The sequence below is a fragment of the Diabrotica virgifera genome, chromosome 6, assembly GCF_917563875.1.
Source record: "Diabrotica virgifera virgifera chromosome 6, PGI_DIABVI_V3a".
Lineage (NCBI taxonomy): Eukaryota > Metazoa > Arthropoda > Insecta > Coleoptera > Chrysomelidae > Diabrotica > Diabrotica virgifera.
This window is the reverse complement of record NC_065448.1, coordinates 115,387,169-115,409,190: the sequence shown is the minus strand read 5'-3', so window position 1 is coordinate 115,409,190 and position 22,022 is coordinate 115,387,169.

The following is a 22,022-nucleotide window of genomic DNA, read 5'->3' as shown; positions in this document are numbered from 1 at the left end:
TTTTTATGTGAAAAACTGGGTTGAGGCTCCAATCAGCGCCAATGCAGCTTTCAACGATCTAATTTTTTGGAAAGAGGCTGGGAAATATGGCGTCATTGATGAAGATATAGCTAAAACTATCAAAAAAGCCATGCAGCCACATTTGTGGTACCTATCGGACGAAGTGGTCGGGTTATCACTTTTTTCCAATAAAGTAAGCCTTGAGAACAAAGTGAGCATAGTGAATAAGATGTCTGTCCCGGCACCGCCAAGGATGATTAAAGGAAATGCCGATTTCCTAAGTGATGAATGTGAATTGGCAGATTTTACTAATAGTAGAACAATGTTGTTGTTTACTAAGCTAAACGTTATGCAAAGCTTTTTAAACAATCACCCCAGTGAATGGGAACAGGACCCAGAGTTTAAAGAGGCAAAAATACAGTAAATAAAATCAAAGTGGTCAATGACATCGCAGAAAGAGGTGTAAAACTAATCGAAAACAAGTCCTGACTGAGCCAACAAAGAAGGCCGTTCTAGAAAGTCTACAGAAACCATCCATTTCCAAAGACAAAATTTAAAGAGTTCAGTTTTATTATGGTCTTCACTATAAAATGTACTTGTTTTAAACATGGGTTCCCATGTAAAATAAACAAATAAATTAAGTTTTTGTATCCTAACATGTCTTGTAATTTTTTCAAAAATCGATAAAAATATTCCCGTTTTCATTATTTAAACAATGTTGAGCACTTCCTTCCAATTGACTTATGGCTTTCATATTTTGGCTCCTTACTTCTTTTATCAATTAGAAAAGAATTGGGGGGTCCCTTGGCTTTTACATTCAACTTGAATTTTTCACATAAGATCTTGAACCACCCTAATATATATATATATATATATATATATATATATATATATATATATATATATATATATATATATATATATATAGTTTAGTTCTTGGATCAGTCTAGTTCAGTCTAACGGATAGAGCAATTAAGCTATCTAGCCCACAATTCCATTCCGAAAATCTGAAAAGAGTTAAAGATATTTTAGAAAAAAATAATTATCCGCCAGAATTTTACAACCCTCTAATTAAAAAAAGAAAATATATCATCAACAACCAATAAAATTCTAATATCACTCCAAATCAAATCCAAATTTCACCTAACAATGTCAATAGTAATATCACCAACCCAAATAAACGCTATATATCCCTACCATATATAAATGGATTTTCCGAACAAATGTCGAGAATGTTTCAAAATATGATATCAATGTTGGACATAAAGCTCCTAAAACATCGGGGCAATGTTTTTCAAAATTTAAACCCATTGTTACTAAGGACCAACAGTCAGATGTTGTTTATAAAGTAAATTGTAAAGACTGCAATTCGACATACATTGGGCAAACACATCAATATATACATAGAAGGATGGTTGCACACAAACATAGTGTACAAACCAACAAAGTAAACACTACAGCATTAGCCAAGCATTCCATAGAAAATAACCATGCTTTTGATTTTGAAAATGTACAAATTTTAGAAAAAGAACAAAGCTACAACAAAAGATGTATATTGGAAATGATTCATGTAAAGAAAGACCAAAATTGCATAAATAATAAAACTGACATCAAGGATCTCTCCAATGTAAATCATAATTTAATAAATTGATTTAATTTTTATAAACGTACAATTTGGCAAATATTTTAAATACCGTCCTTAACGGACGTCAATTTTGAATTCTGCCATATGGTTTCAAGAGTCAAGCTCGCATTCCACAACAAAACGCCAAGCCAACAAGTGCAATGTAAATTTTAGTCTTTTGTTTTGTTTTATGTAATGTTTATAATTATTCATTAAAGTGCTTATTGAAAATGGCAATTAGCCGAAACGTTTAAGCCATAACAAAGTGTTTTATTTTTATGAGACCGAAAACCCAGGAATTAAAAAGTTTCTATTTATGAACGAATATATATGAACGCCGCCATGTGGCAGAATAACGAACGCCGCCATTGGTGACAGTGTCCTTCTGAGACGTTCTGGGTAGAGTTAGACACGTCGTTAGAGGCTCCGTCTGTGTCCTTCACAGACCTAAGATCATAGGGAGGTGTGCTAGCCTTCGACATCGCTGTAGGCTAGCTAAAAACACAAAAAAAGAAAAAAAGGAAAAATTCTCTATACTTATAGATATTGACTCCCTAGGGATCTAGGAGTCATAACCCAAAGCCTAATTTCCCCTATATGAGAGTAACGTTGCCTCTGGATATACAAGAGAAGGCTGAATGTAAGAGAAGTTACCTATTTCACTTACAATTCAGTACAGTTCTTATTTCACGAGACAACCTAACTAAATAAGAAAAAATTATAGATTTCGGTAAAATGTCCAGCAAAAAGTTGGTATATATATGGATATGCAACTATAAATATATAAAACGATACTAAAAAAACCTAGAAATAGCATCAAAAATATATAGTAAAATAATATAGAAGTCGGAGACTCTAGATAGTAAAGCGAGTTAAATTTCGATGTATATATAATAAAGTAAAATGTGGTAACTGGTAGTTACCGAAAAAAAGCACAACAGTATATACTAAATATATAAATGTCAAAGTAGACCTGTAAAACAAGAGAGAAGTAAATAATGGTAGACTAAAGTAATGATAATGCTAGGAGATAAAGTAAATTATAAAATAGTAATAACCTAGAAAATAAAAAGGTAAATTATAAAATAGTAATAACCTAGAAAATAAAAGTAAATAAAAATAAACGTAAACCTAAATATATACCTAGAAAAAGTAAAGTAAAGTAAATATATAAATGTTGCAAATTCCACGGCCTGCGTGGAGGTTTGCGGCTTCAGGTACCTGTAACTAATAAGACAGAGTAAAAAGAATGGTTGGGCTAAACGCCAACCGCAAAAATAAAGTAAAAGCAACTTTCTTACACTTGTAGATGCAAGGTGAGTTCAGGGCTCTAAGCCTGGACTCGGAAGGCACGAGAAGGAGTCTTAAGAAAAAACAAGTTTACAAAAAAGGGCCTAACGGTATCTCTGCCCGAACAATGTTGGAATTGGATTTCTTTACGGGCCAATCAGACGGCTTTGCGAGCTCTAGGGCGGAGCCTGTAAGAGAAGGTCTTGTGATTGGTTGAATGATCCGCTCTTATAACATGCCCCCCTTTTTAGACCTGCTGGTATGAGTTTTTTTATTTATTAAAGTAAAAAAAAATTACAAGTTAGAGAAAATTAAAAAATTTTTTTATAAGTTTGTTTTTCGCAAAAGAAAGAACCCTTTCGCTCTTGACTTTGAAGAGGTGGAGATCATCTCCTTTATTGTTCAAGTCAAGGCGAAAAGGTAAACAGGGTTTTTGTTAAAGTATTTTCGTTTTTCATTCGGCGTCTTCTTCGCCGTCTGGTTCTTCACGCGGAGGTGGTGCTGGGCGGATATCGTCGACGTGGATCAGCCGGTCGATGTCTTGGTCTCTGTGGACTTCGTAGGTAGTAGGTATGATCGCCGGCTGCTCGGATGATCGTGTGAGGGCCTGTCAGGGTCTCGCCGAAGTTTCCTTTTACGTGGTTCTTGACGAGGACTTGTTCGCCTGGGACGTATCGTGGGGGATGTCTGGCCTCCGGGTTGCTAGGGAACAGGTTCCGGGCGTAGACTGCCTTTTTTTGGACGGCTTGCTGGACTCTCTATTCCCTCGTCTCTTGTCGTCTGGCCTGAGCTTCTTGTTCCTCTGAGAGTCTCGGACGGTAGCCAAGGGGGAGTTCTGCTGGGGTCTGTTCTGTTGCAGCGTTTGTTCGGGTTCTGAGGGTGAGTACGATGTCACCGACGTATGTGTCCCAGCGTGGGTCCTCGGGCGATGTCACTCGGGCTCGAAGTCCTTTCTTCAACTCCTGGACTCTGCGCTCGACGGGCTTTGCTCTCTGGTGGTGGATAAGGGCTTTTTCACCTTCGATGTTGTAGCGTCGAAGGAATCTTTCCCATGTGTCGGTTCGGAACTGGACGCCGTTGTCGGTGATGATGGTTTTTGGTCGGCCCCATTTGTTGCAAATCTCGTCTTGTAGGAAGCTTATGCAGTCTCGGCTCTTGGCTGACGTGGTACATCGGTATTCCAACCAATTGCTGAGACAGTATGTGGCCAGGAGAATGAAGCGGTTCTTCGTTCCTCTTGCTGCGGGGTACGGTCCGAGGACATCAAAGGAGATCGTCTCCCAAGGGTTTGTCGGAGTTCTAGGGATTATTGGAGCTGCTGGCTGTCGTGGCGTCGTCTTGGTCGTGGCGCACTTCATGCAGCTTTGGACATATTTGACGACATCTTTGACGACATATTTGAAACAACCAGGGATGATGAGACGTCGGGAGCCATTGTCGAGGTAGAACCCAGCGCCGTCTTCCACCGTGAACTCTTCGATGAGGCCTCGTTCCATGTCTGAGCGTGGACCTCGTTCTCGAATTTGGTGCCAACGGCGGCGAACCTCTGCATGCCAATGTGGGTCTGGTGTCCCCTCTGGATCCTGGTCTGCAAAGGTATCTCGTTCAGGTCGTCAAGTATCGGGTGGTTGGCGCCGTCTTCGTCGTCGTTTAGGAGGCATAGCAGCGGGAAGGTGTCATCCTCTTGACTGGGCTGCTGTGGCCATGCTAGTCTCTCGACTTCGGCGTCGGGGTCGTGGGAATTTTCGTCCTCCGTCTCGGGGTTGCGGGAGAGGTGGTCCGGTAGCTCGTTGTCTCGGCCGGGTATGTGAACGACATCGCAGTTGAACTTCTGCAGCAACAGGGCCCAACGGGACAGCTTCGCCTTGTCTGATTTGTATCGGTCCAACCATAGTAGGGCTCGGCTGTCGGTGAACAGGGTGAACTTCTGGTCTTGTAGAAAATATTTGAATTTCTTAAGTGCCCAAACCACTGCTAGACATTCTTTTTCGTTAATGTGGTACCTACGCTCGGCTGATTTCAATTTTGTCGAGCTGTAGGCCACTATCTGTCTGTTGTTAGCTGGTCCTTGGAACAGGACCGCTCCCATGCCGACTTCTGACGCACCGGTTTGCAAGCTAAAAGGTTGGCTGGCAACTGGCCGTTTTAATTTGAGGTCTCCGGAGATGGCGGTTTTTATTTCGTTGAAGGCTTTTTCGGCGTTGTCGTTCCATCTGAATCTCTGGTTGTCCGCAGTCAGGTCAGTCAGTGGTGTGACCATCTGGGCGAAGCCTGGGATGAAATCTCGGAGCCAGCTAGCTGTGCCTATGAAACCTCTTAGCTGCTTGAGGGTTCTGGGTGTGGTGAATCCTTGGATTTTCTGGCGGTGTCTGTCTAGTGGTTGATGTCGTCCATGTAGACCTTTACAAAGACGTCTACATACCCGGCGAAGACGGTCGTCACCAATTTTTGGAAGGCTGCGGAACCATTCTTCAGTCCGAAGGGCATCACGGTGAACTCGTATGCCGATCCATCTGGGAGGCTGAATGCTGTCTTCTCTTTGGACTCCTCGTGCAGCGGAATCTGCCAGAAGCCGCTCTTCAGGTCGAGGGTTGAGAAGATCTTTGCTGTTCCCAACTCCTTGATGGAATCGTGTATCGGTGTCATGTTTGATACTTCGTCCACGGTGATGCCGTTGATTTTCCGGTAGTCCACGCAGAATCAGGGACTTCCATCCTTCTTGGTGACGATGACGATGGGGCTGTTGTAGGGGCTCTCTTGCTAGGACGTACTACTCCAGCGGATAACATCTCCTGGACCTCTTGGTACATTATCCGCTTCTTTTCTTTGGAGTATTTGTACGGCCTAACATTGATGGGTCAGTCGTCTGTGAGGTCGATCCGCATGGTCGCCGCCTTCGTCGTGGGTTGTCGAATCTCTTCGTCGAAGACGTCGTTTTACGAGCGGATCATTCCCTTGATAGTTTCAATTGCAAAGTCCGGGGCTTGGTCTGCTTGTAGCTTGGCGTGGCTGTCTGCATTTACTGGTCTTGGAGGAGCTTCCCAGAATAATGTTCGGCGGCTCTGGGTCCCAACGTGTAGACATTTTCGTGGGATGTCTACGAGGACTTCTTCGGATTTGAGCTATGGCATGCCGAGCACTAGGTCGTGGTTGAGCTTCTCCACTACGATGCAGTCTGTCGTGCTACAGGAACCGTCGGTGAATTGGATTTTCACCTCTGCTACCCCTGGACTTCGTGTTGAATGCCCTTCACAGGCGAGCCGAACCGTGGTGAGTGTACCTCGTACCATATCCTCTCCGATCAGAGCCGCACTGACGAAGTTGCCTGACGCGCCAGTGTCTATCAGGGCTCTGATCCTCCTGGAGTTGACCTCGGCGGAGATCTTCGGAAGGTGGGTTGAGGTGTTCTTCCGTGCCAACGGGTTCAGTTGGGGCTTCGCACTTGATGAGGTCTTCAGTGGTCGCCCCTGTTGGAGTTTCCCTGGTCCTCTTGTTGGTTGGGTTGTTCCTTTGGTTTAGGACGGTTTGATTGGCGGCTTTAACCTCGGTTACGCCAGTCCTCTATCGTCTCGGACGTTCGTGGGGGTCTCTGGGTTGACGAGTTGTTGGTCTGTTTCGACTGGCTGGCTGAATACCTCAGGTCCTGTTCGAGCTCCTCGGCGGCCCGTCGGAGGTCTTCCTCGGTCTTTGGCGTGTTGAGGCGCATGTGCCGCCTAAGGTCCGACTTCAGTTGGTCGACTATGATGCGGCATCGTCTCTCTTCGGGTATTTCGGGTGCCACACGTCTGAAGAGGGCCATCTTGGAGGTGATGAACTCGGCTGCGGATTCCCTCCTTTGCCATTGTCCGTATAGCTTGGACAATAGCTTGGTAATCACCGTCGAGTGGCTGTAGTGTTCGGACAGCCGGGTGAAGAAGGTAGAGTAATTCAGTCTAGGGTTGGCATGTGTTTCGGCCCATGTGGCCGCGTCTCCGGATAGGCCCTCTTCTAGGATGAACGCCGTCCAATACTTCTCCTCTAGGCCCATGTTCACCAGGTAGGTGATTGTATTCTCACGGAATTCGTCCGGGCATTCGTGCTCCTCGCCAGAGAAGCGTTGTAGAGTTGGTCTCCACCTGGGTGGTGTAGACTGTGGTGGGGCTACGGGTACATCTGTCTTTGGTAGGGACATGTCTGCTACCGTCTTAGTCAGGGATGTGACTGTTTGTAGTAGCGTACCAATCATCGACGCCATCGCCATCAGGTCGGGGTGTGTAAGTGGTGTTGGCTGCTCTGTCGTAGCGGCCAGTGTGTCTGCCTGCTGATCAGGCTGTTTTTCGGGTGGAGACTGGGATTGTGGATCCGTTAAAGTCCCCGTTTGGGCGCCATGTCCTTCTGAGACGTTCTGGGTAAAGTTAGACACGTCGTCAGAGGCTCTGTCTGTGTCCTTCACAGACCTAAGGTCATAGGGAGGTGTGCTAGCCTTCAACATCGCTGTAGGCTAGCTAGAAACACAAAAAAAGAAAAAAAGGAAAAATTCTCTATACTTACAGATATTGACTCCCTCGGGATCTAGGGTCATAACCCAAAGCCTAATTTCCCCTATATTCGAGTAACGTTGCCTCTGGATTTACAAGAGAAGGCTGAATGTAAGAGAAGTTACCTATTTCACTTACAACTCAGTACAGATCTTATTCCACGAGACAACGTAACTAAATAAGGAAAAATTAGAGCCTTCGGTAAAATGATGGAAAATGTCCAGCAAAAAGTTGGTATATATATGGATATGCAACTATAAATATATAAAACGATACTAAAAAAACCTAGAAATAGGGAAATAAAATAGCATCAAAAATATATAGTAAAATAATATAGAAGTCGGAGACTCTAGATAGTAAAGCGAGTTAAATTTCGATGTATATATAATAAAGTAAAATGTGGTAACTGGTAGTTACCGAAAAAAAGCACAACAGTATATACTAAATATATAAATGTCAAAGTAGACCTGTAAAACAAGAGAGAAGTAAATAATGGTAGACTAAAGTAATGATAATGCTAGAAGATAAAGTAAATTATAAAATAGTGATAACCTAGAAAATAAAAGTAAATAAAAATAAACGTAAACCTAAATATATACCTAGAAAAAGTAAAGTAAAGTAAATATATAAATGTTGCAAATTCCACGGCCTGCGTGGAGGTTTGCGGCTTCAGGTACCTGTAACTAACAGGACAGAGTAAAAAGAATGGTTGGGCTAAACGCCAACCGCAAAAATAAAGTAAAAGCAACTTTCTTACACTTGTAGATGCAAGGTGAGTTCAGGGCTCTAAGCCTGGACTCGGAAGGCACGAGAAGGTGTCTTAAGAAAAAACAAGTTTTCTGGATGAGTATTGCTCATACCAGAAGGTCTAATTCCCAAGAGCTTGGACTCGGTAAGATGCCGTCTGAAAAGTTGAATGTGTTTTTATCCAATTCCGAACAAAGGGCCTAACGGTATCTCTGCCCGAACAATGTTGGAATTGGATTTCTTTACGGGCCAATCAGACGGTTGTGCGAGCTCTAGGGCGGAGCCTGTAAGAGAGGGTCTTTTGATTGGTCGAATGACCCGCTCTTATAACAACAGTAAACAACAGAAAACTTAATGGTGATACGTTATGCTCAAAAGGCCCTGAAATGTATAGATTTGTGCTTGTTTTCCCATAAGAATCAATGTAAAAGTGATGCATTTAACATATTTATTGAACTTGGCTACATTTTTCCCATCAAGTAGAATATGCATAAATTGAAAATTTCAGATGTAAACATTTAAAAATCCTGATTACCGCCACCACCTCCATCACTAACACAATCAATAATTTAAAATAATACCATCAAATTTTCATTCATCGAATAAAAATTGTTTATCAATTGTGGCACTCAGAGCAACAGTGGCCTAACCCACATCCTACAATTTTACCAAAACGCTGTAATTACATTAAAGTTATTCCTTATTTAAATATTTTCAGATGCAGAGTAGATCAACCAATAGTTGCTTGAGCCAATCTGCATCTGAAAATACTTAACTAATGCATAACTTTAATGTAGTAAAAGCGTTTTGGTAAAATTGTGTGATGTGGGTTAGGCCACTGTTGCTCTGAGCGCCTCAATTTAGCATAACACAAACAACTGTTTGATGTGCTGATATGAAGTATATGTTAACATAGAAAAGGTATTTAACGTAGTGTAATAAGCAGTATTGATGATATAAAGAAATACCTTACTATATTTTATCTACAACCATAAATTAATTTAGAACAACATATCACATGAAACGTATCACATAACAGGAACTGGGCAGATATAGAAACAATGGAAGACAACTGTTGGACGAAGCGGATTCTCGAATGGTGACCAAGGGCAATTAAAAGAACTAGAGGCAGACCTCAAACAAGATGGACTGATGACATCAAGCGAATGGACGCAAAAAACAGCAAACATATAATATGAATGAACATACCTAAGGTAGGCTTTTATCCAACGATGGATGGAATAGCTGATGGATCACATAACAGATCTCCGCATAGATAGTAAAGTGTAATGTATACATAAGCTTATAGTATAAAACATAATATATAAAGTATGTGAGAGAAAACAGTAAAAGGAATACAAAACAATAGTTCGGATAGTAGTCTCCATGGGAAAGACAGTATGACACTTTTCCTCTCTCCGTCTATCACTTCTTGTAATATATTGGCTGTAGCCAAAAATAGCCATGGCGTTGCATCAATAAACACTATGATGTTCTTCCTCTTTCCTTCTATCACTTCAATCGTTTTCTGGGTCAAATCGTCTGACACATGTCATTGCTTCTTCTTTTCACCTGTAATGTTTTCTGTCTCACGTCATTTTCTTTCATTTTTAAATGACAGATGACCTTCTTGGCTTAGGTCTAGCCAGGGATATGTCATGTGATGGTTTGCAGTCAATAAAACCCAATTAAGAAAAATTCATAATTTGAGTAATATATTATATTATATGACATTTTATATGGAACGAAACAGTTCTTAATACACATTCGTCGTAAAACTTGTACGCATAAACAAAAATCATCATGTGCAGTGATATGGTAGAAAATGAATCAGATATTGTGTATGACGCTGAACTCGATCGAGTACTAAGAAAATATGAAGCCGAGACCATTTCAGAACGTTATTATTTACTTTATACAAATTCAATATGGCCTATATAGAAGTAGGCATTGGTTTAAGTCCTGTTTAAGTTTAAGTTTATACCAGCTATCATTATATCTGATAAATCATTTGGAAAACTAGATAAAATATCATTTGATTCATTTGAATGGGTTGAATTTATGGATATTATTCAAAACAAAATTATTAATATATTTTCCCAAGAACCACCGCATCCGAGGAAATACGAAGAAAATGATCCGATAGAATACCTGTGTGAACAGTTTACAACAATTTGCCTATTCGAACGTGAAAATACAAAGTTTATTTCCATTATAAAACATGGTGTGTACAATTAGTTGATTCGAGACCAAAGAACTTTTGTTTATTCACAAAAGTATTATCCAGCAAAGAGTGAGACTTTTATGTTCACTTAATTTTGGTGTGTACAATTATAACATTGTAAATATAATAAAAACAACATCCTGTTCCTCTTCTGTAGATTTGTTGGAGCTAGTGCAAATTAAAATTCCTTGCAATTTTAGTATTTTAAGTATTGCTTTAGAGATTGTATATTACTATAGAGATAAAATATTTTTAGATTTACATCAATAAATGTCTTTTATATAATGATAGTTTTATATACGAAATAACTTTCGACCACATGTTAATAGCTATTTGTATAACAAGGGAGGAAAGTGCTACTTTTCCTCCCGAGAATGAAGTTTACTGCCCGACGCGTAGCGGAGGGCAGTAATCATTCAAGGGAGGAAAAGGCACTTTACTCCCATGTTATACATATGATTTTTCCACCTTCCTCAAATAACAAGTCATTTTTTCATTTTTACTTAATTTATTTATGTAACTAACCAACAAAATTTATTAGAACTAAAACTAACAAGTAGGTACAATATAACTGTCAACTGTCAATTATAAGTCAAATTATTAATGTAAACATTGTTAAATCAAAATAACAATTTACTGTTTTTTACCATTCTGCAAAATACAGAGTGTTTTATAAATAAACGTTAAAATGTATAGATACTTACGTAATAGACAATAGATATTGTACAGGGCGTCAATAAGTTATATTTCATGAATGAAATACCATGACGTCACTTTTACTTTTCCTCCCTAGGGAGGAAAAATATTTTCCTCCCTAGGGAGGAAAAGTACAACTTTGCTCCCTATAATCAGGTCCGGAAAAGTATACTTTCGGTAGAGGTAGGTGGAAAAATATGTTACCTAAAATAGTACAATATTCAACAAATTTTCTCTAAGGTAACGTGACGTGAGCTAACTTAACGCCTCCCTTACCTACTTTAAAATATATTATAGACAAGTATGCTTCTACGTGAGAAAGGTTGAAATTTGAATAATTTAAAAAATGCCTCTATTAGTTTGAAATATTATTCGCCTAATTAATGTAAATTACTATACACCCTTTTAGGTTAGTAATAATATTGAATATAATTGATAAAAATAATATTGATTTAGATGATTAATAAAAAAATTTACATAAAATGATGTCTCATTCCACTTTTGTCCCTGTCCCCTGAGTGTTTCGCCTATAGAATTAGCCGTATATACAGGGAGAGTCATGAGGAACTGTACATACTCCTACCTCGTATAGAGGCTCCTATAGGGAATAACAACTGACCATTAAAAAGTGTCTGTTCCCATTGTTTAATAGTATACAGGGCGATTTTCGCATTTTGACAGAAAATTGTATTCGTCATAATTTTTGAACGGTCAGATCGATGTGTCTCTTATTTGGGCCAATCGTTACACTATTACCACCTAATCAACTGATTAATTCAAACTAGAAAAAAATCAGCTCCGGCTTTAAAAAAATTAGTTCGTTTAGGTCTTAGAAAAAATTTCACCCTGTATAAGCTTTTTCAAAACTCTAATATGAATTTTGCAAATTAGACAAATAGGCAATTAAAATGGTCTATTTATTTTTTTCCGCACACGAATACTTAATTTTTTATAAAAAAATCAAATTTCACTATGAATTAAAAGTTTGGTAAAGTGAACCATAGATTAAAAAAAATAACTTTTATTACAAAAACTAATTTTTTTTGCACAAATAAGTAATTTATGTTACCATCCAATCAACTGATTTATTCAAACTAGAGAAAAACCAGGTCCGGATTTAAAAAATTAGTTCGTTTTGGTCTTAGAAAACATTTCAGCCTGTATACGCTTTTTGAAAACTCTAATATGAATTTTACAAATAAGGCAAATAGGCAATTAAAATGGCATATTTATTTTTCCCCACACGATAACTTAATTTTTTATTAAAAAATCAAATTTGTCAAAATCGGAATTTTAACCTAAAAATGAAAAAAAAATGAACTCACGGTTTAACTCGCTACAACTCTGTTCCATTTTAATATTTTTTTTTCTGAAATTTTTACAGCACATACCTCTTACCATTGTGAAGACTATGAAAATTTTTGTAGACTTTCAGTCTTCTTCTTGTAAAATTTGCAAACTTGTAAATCGCAAAAATTAGGTGGAAAAATTTAAAATCTATCAATTTGATCACGTCTATGTTAAACTATAGAGTCCAAAAGAAGTGTTATGGGAAGTTTTAGATCTAGACGTGTTATAGAAAAAAAAATGGTAAAACTTTTAATTTTAAGAAGAACGTTGTTTTTGTAAATTAATTTTTTTAAAAAAAGTTAATTTTTTTAAATCTATGCAAAAACTTTGCCAAACTTTGTATGCATAGTCAAATTTGATTTTTTAATAAAAAAATAGGTAATCGTGTGGGGAAAAAATAAATGTGCCATTTTAATTGCCTATTTGTCTTATTTGTAAAATGCATATTAGAGTTTTCAAAAAACGTATACAAGGTGAAATTTTTTATAAGACCCAAACAAACCAATTTTTTAAATCCGGGCCTGATTTTTTCTAGTTTGAATAAATCAGTTGATTGGGTGATAACATAAATTAAATATTTGTTAAAAAAAATTCATTTTTGTAATAAAAGTTTTTTTTTAATCTATGGTTCACTTTACCAAACTTTTAATTATTCATAGTCAAATTTGATTTTGTTTTTATAAAAAATTAAGTAAGCGTGTGGGGAAAAAAATAAATATGCCATTTTAATTGCCTGTTTGCCTAATTTCTAAAAATCATATTAGAGTTTTCAAAAAGCGTATACAGGGTGAAATTTTTTCTAAGACCCAAACGAAATTATTTTTTAAATCCGGACCTGATTTTTTTCTTGTTTGAATAAATCAGTTGATTGGTGGTAACATAAATTAAATATTTGTTCAAGAAAAATTAATTTTGGTAATAAAAGTTAATTTTGTTAAATCTATGGTTCACTTTACCAAACTTTTAATTCATAATCAAATTTGATTTTTTTATAAAAAATTAAGCAATCGTGTGCGGAAAAAAATAAATATGTTATTTTAATTGTCTATTTGTCTAATTTGTAAAATTCATATTAGAGTTTTCAAAAAGCTTATACAGGGTGAAATTTTTTCTAAGACCCAAACGAACTAATTTTTTTAAAGCCGGACCTGATTTTTTTCTAGTTTGAATAAATCAGTTGATTAGGTGGCAATAGTGTAACGATTGACCAAAATAAGAGACACATCGATCTGACCGTTCAAAAATTATGACGAATACAAATTTCTGTCAAATTGCGAAACTGGCCCTGTATATTATTAAACAATGGGAGCAGACACTTTTTAATGGTCATTTGTTATTCCCCTTAGGGGCCTCTATACGAGGTAGGAGTATGTACAGTTCCTCATGACTCACCCTGTATAACGAAAACATAGATAAGTTTCAGTTTATAATATGGCGCCAGTCCTGTAACAGGTCAATAAAATTAAAAATGAACCAAAATTAACCATATTTTCAAAAATATTAGCAAGATTTAATAGATATCGATAAGCATATGAGTAGAGTGTGGGCCGGTTGAGCCTGGGAAAATTTTTCCGACCGTGGGAAAGAGCGACATCCTTTGATGTTTGCCGCCAGAAAGCCACGCCCACCGACCAATGGGAACACAGCCACGCCCACAGACCAATGAGAACTCAGCCCCGCCCGCCGACCAATGATAACGAAGCCCCGCCCACCCGCAGCATCGCCCAAGGACCAATGAGATCAAAGTCCAGCCTACCGACCAATGAGAACGAAGCTACGTCACAAAGGTCCGCTCACCAAGATGGCCGCCTCTTTATTTCGTCTATCGCAAATTAAAATATACAGGGTGTAGTCAGAAAGTCAAAAAAATCGCGTGATCAGGCCCCTACCGGCTGCAAACTTTAACTATGTCCAAGCCATCTGGCAACTATCTGTCATCGTAAAAGAGTCTTCAGCCTATCGCTTCTTCTCTCTCTCTCTCTCTCTCAAAACAATTCATGAATGATACAGGCGAGGTGTCGCTGAAAACGATATACCGTACAGCAGCGTGTAAGGTATTACTAGAAATATAATGACAAATCAAAGAACATATACCATTCTTACAGTATGGACAAACCAACACACATCCTCGATATAATCTTCTCTCATTGAGTACTACTATACATGGATTTCCACGGAACGTACATTATTATACACCGCTATTATTCTGTATATATGTATCAATTTTATGAATATTACTGATGTATTGTGAGTTGTATAAATATCTTTTCTACGGCAATTCAGGTAATATTATGTTTTTACAGGTTGATATTGAACATCTTCGATCAGGATATATATGTTGGTCATAGACGGTTCTTCGATAGCCTTCAGGCAACAATTATGTTCATGTTTATAAAACATACAGAATGCACTGTATATACTAACCCAAGCTAGCAACATACTTTGCAGATATGGATCACGATCAGCTTTTAGGTTTATGTACAATTCCCTTCGTAAAGGTACACAGGCGTGCATCCGCGCGGGATAAAAGTCGGCCATCCTTTTTATACTCCGAAAAGGAGGACCATCAAATATTTAACTTTAAAATGTGTTAGATATATTGAGAAATAAAAATAAAATTATATAGAGTTTAGAGTATATGTAGGTCGAATATAAACGTTAATACAGGGTAATAACAAAAGAAAACGTATGTTAATGTAAAAAAACGATATTTACCAGTATTGTCGTAAAGAAAACGCAAATATGATGGCACGTCGTAAAGGTCTTAACGGTAAAGCATCTAAATAGCTTAATTTGGCGAAACATGTGATACATCGTTGCAAAAATCTAACATAGCTCCAAGCTGCGTGTTGATTTTTCACAAATAACCTGAAGCAAAGGTTACTCGTGTTGATTTCCAAGGTACCCATGAGGTACAACACGTGCCTCGTTGGTGTTTTATGGTGGACACCATCCCCTAGAGGCCTACAACCACCAAATTTCCTTAGAGGAATCAAACATTTAAATTTGATGTAGATTCAATATATATTTTGATAGCATAGAACAAGCGATTGTTTGTCCCACATTCCAGTAAGTGACGAGCCAAGCTGTAGTGCCGCCTAAGGTCCGACTTCAGTTGGTCGACTATGATGCGGCATCGTCTCTCTTCGGGTATTTCGGGTACCACATGTCTGAAGAGGGCCATCTTGGAGGTGATGAACTCGGCTGCGGATTCCCTCCTTTGCCATTGTCCGTATAGCTTGGACAATAGCTTGGTAATCACCGTCGAGTGGCTGTAGTGTTCGGACAGCCGGATGAAGAAGGTAGAGTAATTCAGTCTAGGGTTGGCATGTGTTTCGGCCCATGTGGCCGCGTCTCCGGATAGGCCCTCTTCTAGGATGAACGCCGTCCAATACTTCTCCTCTAGGCCCATGTTCACCAGGTAGGTGATTGTATTCTCACGGAATTCGTCCGGGCATTCGTGCTCCTCGCCAGAGAAGCGTTGTAGAGTTGGTCTCCACCTGGGTGGTGTAGACTGTGGTGGGGCTACGGGTACATCTGTCTTTGGTAGGGACATGTCTGCTACCGTCTTAGTCAGGGATGTGACTGTTTGTAGTAGCGTACCAATCATCGACGCCATCGCCGTCAGGTCGGGGTGTGTAAGTGGTGTTGGCTGCTCTGTCGTAGCTGACTGTGTGTTTGTCTGCTGGATCGCCGTCAGGTCGGGGTGGTGTTGGCTGCTCTGTCGTAGCGGCCTGTGTATCTGCCTGCTGATCAGGCTGTTTTTCGGGTGGAGACTGGGATTGTGGATCCGTTAAAGTCCCTGTTTGGGCGCCATGTCCTTCTGAGACGTTCTGGGTAAAGTTAGACACGTCGTCAGAGGCTCTGTCTGTGTCTTTCACAGACCTAAGGTCATAGGGAGCTGTGCTAGCCTTCGACATCGCTGTAGGCTAGCTAGAAACACAAAAAAAGAAAAAAAGGAAAAATTCTCTATACTTACAGATATTGACTCCCTCGGGATCTAGGGTCATAACCCAAAGCCTAATTTCCCCTATATTCGAGTAACGTTGCCTCTGGATTTACAAGAGAAGGCTAAATGTAAGAGAAGTTACCTATTTCACTTACTATTCAGTACAGATCTTATTCCACGAGACAACGTAACTAAATAAGGAAAAATTAGAGACTTCGGTAAAATGATGGAAAATGTCCAGCAAAAAGTTGGTATATATATGGATATGCAACTATAAATATATACAACGATACAAAAAAAACCTAGAAATAGGGAAATAAAATAGCATCAAAAATATATAGTAAAATAATATAGAAGTCGGAGACTCTAGATAGTAAAGCGAGTTAAATTTCGATGTATATATAATAAAGTAAAATGTGGTAACTGGTAGTTACCGAAAAAAAGCGTAACAGTATGTACTAAATATATAAATGTCAAAGTAGACCTGTAAAACAAGAGAGAAGTAAATAATGGTAGACTAAAGTAATGATAATGCTAGAAGATAAAGTAAATTATAAAATAGTGATAACCTAGAAAATAAAAGTAAATAAAATAAACGTAAACCTAAATATATACCTAGAAAAAGTAAAGTAAAGTAAATATATAAATGTTGCAAATTCCACGGCCTGCGTGGAGGTTTGCGGCTTCAGGTACCTGTAACTAAAAAGACAGAGTAAAAAGAATGGTTGGGCTAAACGCCAACCGCCAAAATAAAGTAAAAGCAACTTTCTTACACTTGTAGATGCAAGGTGAGTTCAGGGCTCTAAGCCTGGACTCGGAAGGCACGAGAAGGAGTCTTAAGAAAAAACAAGTTTTCTGGATGAGTATTGCTCATACCAGAAGGTCTGATTCCCAAGAGCTCGGACTCGGTAAGATGCCGTCTGAAAAGTTGAACGTGTTTTTATCCAATTCCGAACAAAGGGCCTAACGGTATCTCTGCCCGAACAATGTTGGAATTGGATTTCTTTACGGGCCAATCAGACGGCTGTGCGAGCTCTAGGGCGGAGCCTGTAAGAGATGGTCTTGTGATTGGTCGAATGACCCGCTCTTATAACAACAGTAAACAACAGAAAACTGAATGGTGATACGTTATGCTCAAAAGGCCCTGAAATGTATAGATTTGTGCTTGTTTTCCCATAAGAATCAATGTAAAAGTGATGCATTTAACATATTTATTGAACTTGGCTACATTTTTTCCCTTCAAGTAGAATATGTATAAATTGAAAATTTCAGATGTAAACATTTAAAAATCCTGATTACCCCCACCACCTCCATCACCCAAATAAAAATAAAATTATATAGAGTTTAGAGTATATGTAGGTCGAATATAAACGTTAATACAGGGTAATAACAAAAGAAAACGTATGTTAATGTATATAAACGATATTTAACAGTATTGTCGTAAAGAAAACGCAAATATGATGGCATTAATTTTTAAACAAAATATACTTAGTGAAATAGTTAAGTTCTATAAAAATTCATAGGTGGTCATAATAATATGGCCAGGGACTGTATATTGTTGTAAAATAAAAATGTCTTTCGGCATAACTTGGGCTATATTTTAAACTTTAAGTTTTTTATAACCAAAAGGGACGGAACTAAAATCTTCAAAAAATTTTCTTTTGGTTGAATTTGGTCTATATTTTTTTTCAAGGGTTTTTGTGATAACACAATGATCCTGTTTCCTTTGTATTTGGTTAGTCACCACAGAGACTGGATCAGACTTTGTAAGTACCATCTTCTTAATGGTGTCGAAATTAACTAATTTAGAAGCCTCATAATTAAAGACCGGATTATATGTTCCTGTTTTGACTGAAATATGTGCATATATATGTCTGAAATATAAGTAAAATATGTTGAAAATATTCCCTAAAAGTTTAAAATATGTTCCAAATATGTGAAATATGTGAAAAACATTTTAACCCGGCACCTGCCACGTGGCTTTGCAAGGCGCCAACTGCCACGTGGGGTGCTCAGAGCACCCCTTAAAAATTTTGTGTGATCTACTTGTTCAAAAAACAAAATAATGTGTTGAGTAACACAAGAATATAAATAAACATGTTTTATTAACTTATTAGCCACTAATGTGTTATAAAAGTTAAAAAATAAAATGAAAAAGGTGTTATAAGCAAATTAGAAAGTACCAAGCCATAATAAATGAAGTCAAGTAAAATATCTAAAAAAATTAAGATTTAGTGAGTATAGAGTTTATATTAATAATTTAAATCAGTTATTTCAATAAAAAATGTAAATTTGACCTGTTTATCAAAAATACAAAAAAAATTAAAACTTACAGTGTCAGATGATGACACCCCAATTCGACTTTAGAGCTATAATTTCAGAATGACACTAAATAACCACTTCAAACACTAACACATATATGCTATATAATATTATAGAAAGCTACTATGACGCACAGCTCGGTTACCAAACTTGAAATACCAAATATTTGATAAAAATGTGTTATGGGGTGCTGGTAGCACCCCACGTGGCAGGTGCCGGGTTAAAGTAACAAGAAAATGTGCATTAAAAAATGTATAAAAGTTTTATTAAATAACGGTAAGTACATATAGTGACAAAATTAACCTAAATATACCAATGTATACCTATCTAGTACCTACTACTACTACTAACGTTTCTACATTTTATTCCTTCTTATAAAAACAATTCACAATCAAATGTTTTTCAATATTTTCAATAGTAAAATTATGTCGCCTGTCCGTTAGTAGTAATTTGTATGTTGACAATCTTTGTTCAACATCAACTGATGTGATTAGTTGATTAGTGCAAATTTTATAACATTAACAATCTCCGCATTTAAATTGGTATTAACATCAAAATCGCCACCAATAATTTGGTTTGATTCCTGTAATAATAATTTTAAATCACTATTTTTCTGTAAAGTTTCAATAAATTTTTTATTTATTGATTGTCCAATTTTTCCAGAAACTTCTTCAGCGTTTTACTTAAATTTCTAAATTAAATTAAGAGACCCTTGTAGTGGAAACGATTCAGTTTCAAGATTGAGGATGGTTTTATAAACAAATTCATAATTCGATTTAATAAAACAAAGCTCATTGTGCAGTGATCTGTTTTCTAAAATTGATTTGCATTTTGAAATCGCACCAATATTTGTTTCTTCAAAACATAAAATTAGTTCTTTAGGGAGAAAATGTTCCGCATAAAAACAGGCAGCTTTTAAATATTTTCCCCAACTTGTGATTAAAGGCTCCGGTTGCAAAGGAGTATTTGGTAATTTTTCTTTATATATATGAATCCTTAAAGGCGATTTTAAAAATATTTTCTTCACATTGCTAATTAAATTATTAAATGTAGGAAATGAATTTCGAATTTCTTCCGCCACTCTGTTTAAACCCTGCGCCAAACACGTCACATGAATTAAATTGGGATATAAAACTTTTAGTTGTTGGCCAGCTTTGACCATGTATGAGGCAGAATCGGAAACCATAAGCAAGATTTTGTTAGTTGGAACAATATCCGGAAGGAAAAAGTTCATGAAAGCATCATTTATAAACCTAACCATTGTTACATGTTTAACTGTGTCAAGCTGTTTACAGCTAAAAATATGTCAAAATATGCCAAAATATGTTAAAAATATGCCAAAATATGTCAAACGGTCGAAAATATGTTCAAACCATCAAAATATGTTAAAAAACCGAAAATATTCTAAATATGTAAAATTAAATTAGTGTCAAACGCCTTTAATTATCATAATTCGTCCACATCCTGAAGCGTTTGATTGTATCTTTGATGGTTATCGATATGCAAAAAAACATATAATCCGGTCTTTACTCATAATTTAGACAAATACCTTTAACCTTGCAGCGAATTTTTTCTTCGCCATTAGGTAAAGTATATTTATATGCATAATTTTTGGGCCCTCCAGAAACGAACTCTGAAATATATCCACCACCAAGCTCATCCGTCAGATAACCGATGCAATCACCGGTAGGAAGATCCGGCAAACCAATCTTAGAAATGTATATTATGGAATCTGTGTCATGGTAATAAGCTCTTCTGCGGACCCGATCTAAATAGGAATATAGTTTGAGACGAGCCAGAGCTGTGACGTATGAGGCAAGGACCACATTTACTGTGGGAGACATGCAAGCCGCTTCTTCTACGTATTCCCAAGTTACAACAAGTGTTTCCTCATTTACAGGAATCACTGTATTGACATGAATAGAAGGGTTAACCATTATTGAGAAAAATTCTCCAGGCTTGTTTATTATGGATGTTTTCGGGAGGTTCTCTCGCTGAGCGAACTTTCCCTAAAAGGAATTAAGCATAAGCTTAGCCAGCGATCTTAATCCAGTGTTCTCCGTTATGTCGGAAAACTCCAGCATGACATCTTCCCTCTGGAGAAACTCCTCGATGTATTGGTTTTTTCCCTCATCCGATACACATCCTCGCGGCCACCCTGAAGCCTGTTGCTTCACTTTGATAAATTTGTTCATCATATCAGAGAACAGCCCTTTTTGATCTTTTGACAATTTAAGGGTTTCGTACGACCATATCTCATACGTTTCCAGCAGCTTATAACCTTTAGATAAGGCTTTTACCACCTCTTCCACAACCCATGTACCTGCGAGAGCCCTCTCTTCATCGGAATGCTCACATTCACTTTGAATAAAGTCCTCACCACACTTTCGGCAGAGGACAAACATACATTTGCTATTCATTTTAGCCGGAAGAACAGGATGATAGAGATCAGTAGGTGGCAATATCTTACACTTAATTAAACCTGACACAGAGGAAATATCAACATCCTGACATTCATCCCCGACATGCACTTTAGGGTGACCTACCGGAAATTTCCCGTACTTACATACCCACGGGTAAAGCGAACAAACATCAACGTAATTAATTTTTTCATCATCTTTACACTTGTAATACTCTACAGTATTGCCTGTACGACCACCGTATAAAGCATCTCTAGGATTCAAAGGTAAACTAGCCATAAGAGAATGTCCCTAGGTATATGATTTTATGTCGTCCGTCATCATTTTACGGAATTGGCATTCCCATATTTCAACCACCTCGTATCCTATTGATCTGAGATGCTTAATTTTAGCAATCGTTTTATCATGACGATTTTCCATACATTCTGAAGGATCGACATGGAGGGGTGCAGTTCTGTTTGTAGGGTAACAAGTAGGACAACCGTGGTAATAACAACCTTGGAATTCAAAGATGGTGTTTTCGTTAAGACCGTCTACCTTACAATTTCCAATAAGAGCTTCAGGTCCTCTGGCAGCATGCTGAATTGTAATACAGCGTTGCTTCTCTTCCCACAATAACCACTGCAAAGCGATTTTATAGTGATTATCTTTAAAACGATAGCCACCTTTTGGAATAAGACCTATAGTGTCAGGCTGTAAGAAATTACGCCTGAAGACTTTGTTGCAAGTCGATGCAACAGTTGTTGCCTCGAAAAACGGACAGACATTTGAAGTATCCATCAACTGTTTTCTAAAAGTGAGACAAGCCTGAGTCAAAATCTCAACATCGCTAACACAATATTCAATAATTTCTTTTTGAAAATCGAAAACGTATCCCTCATCT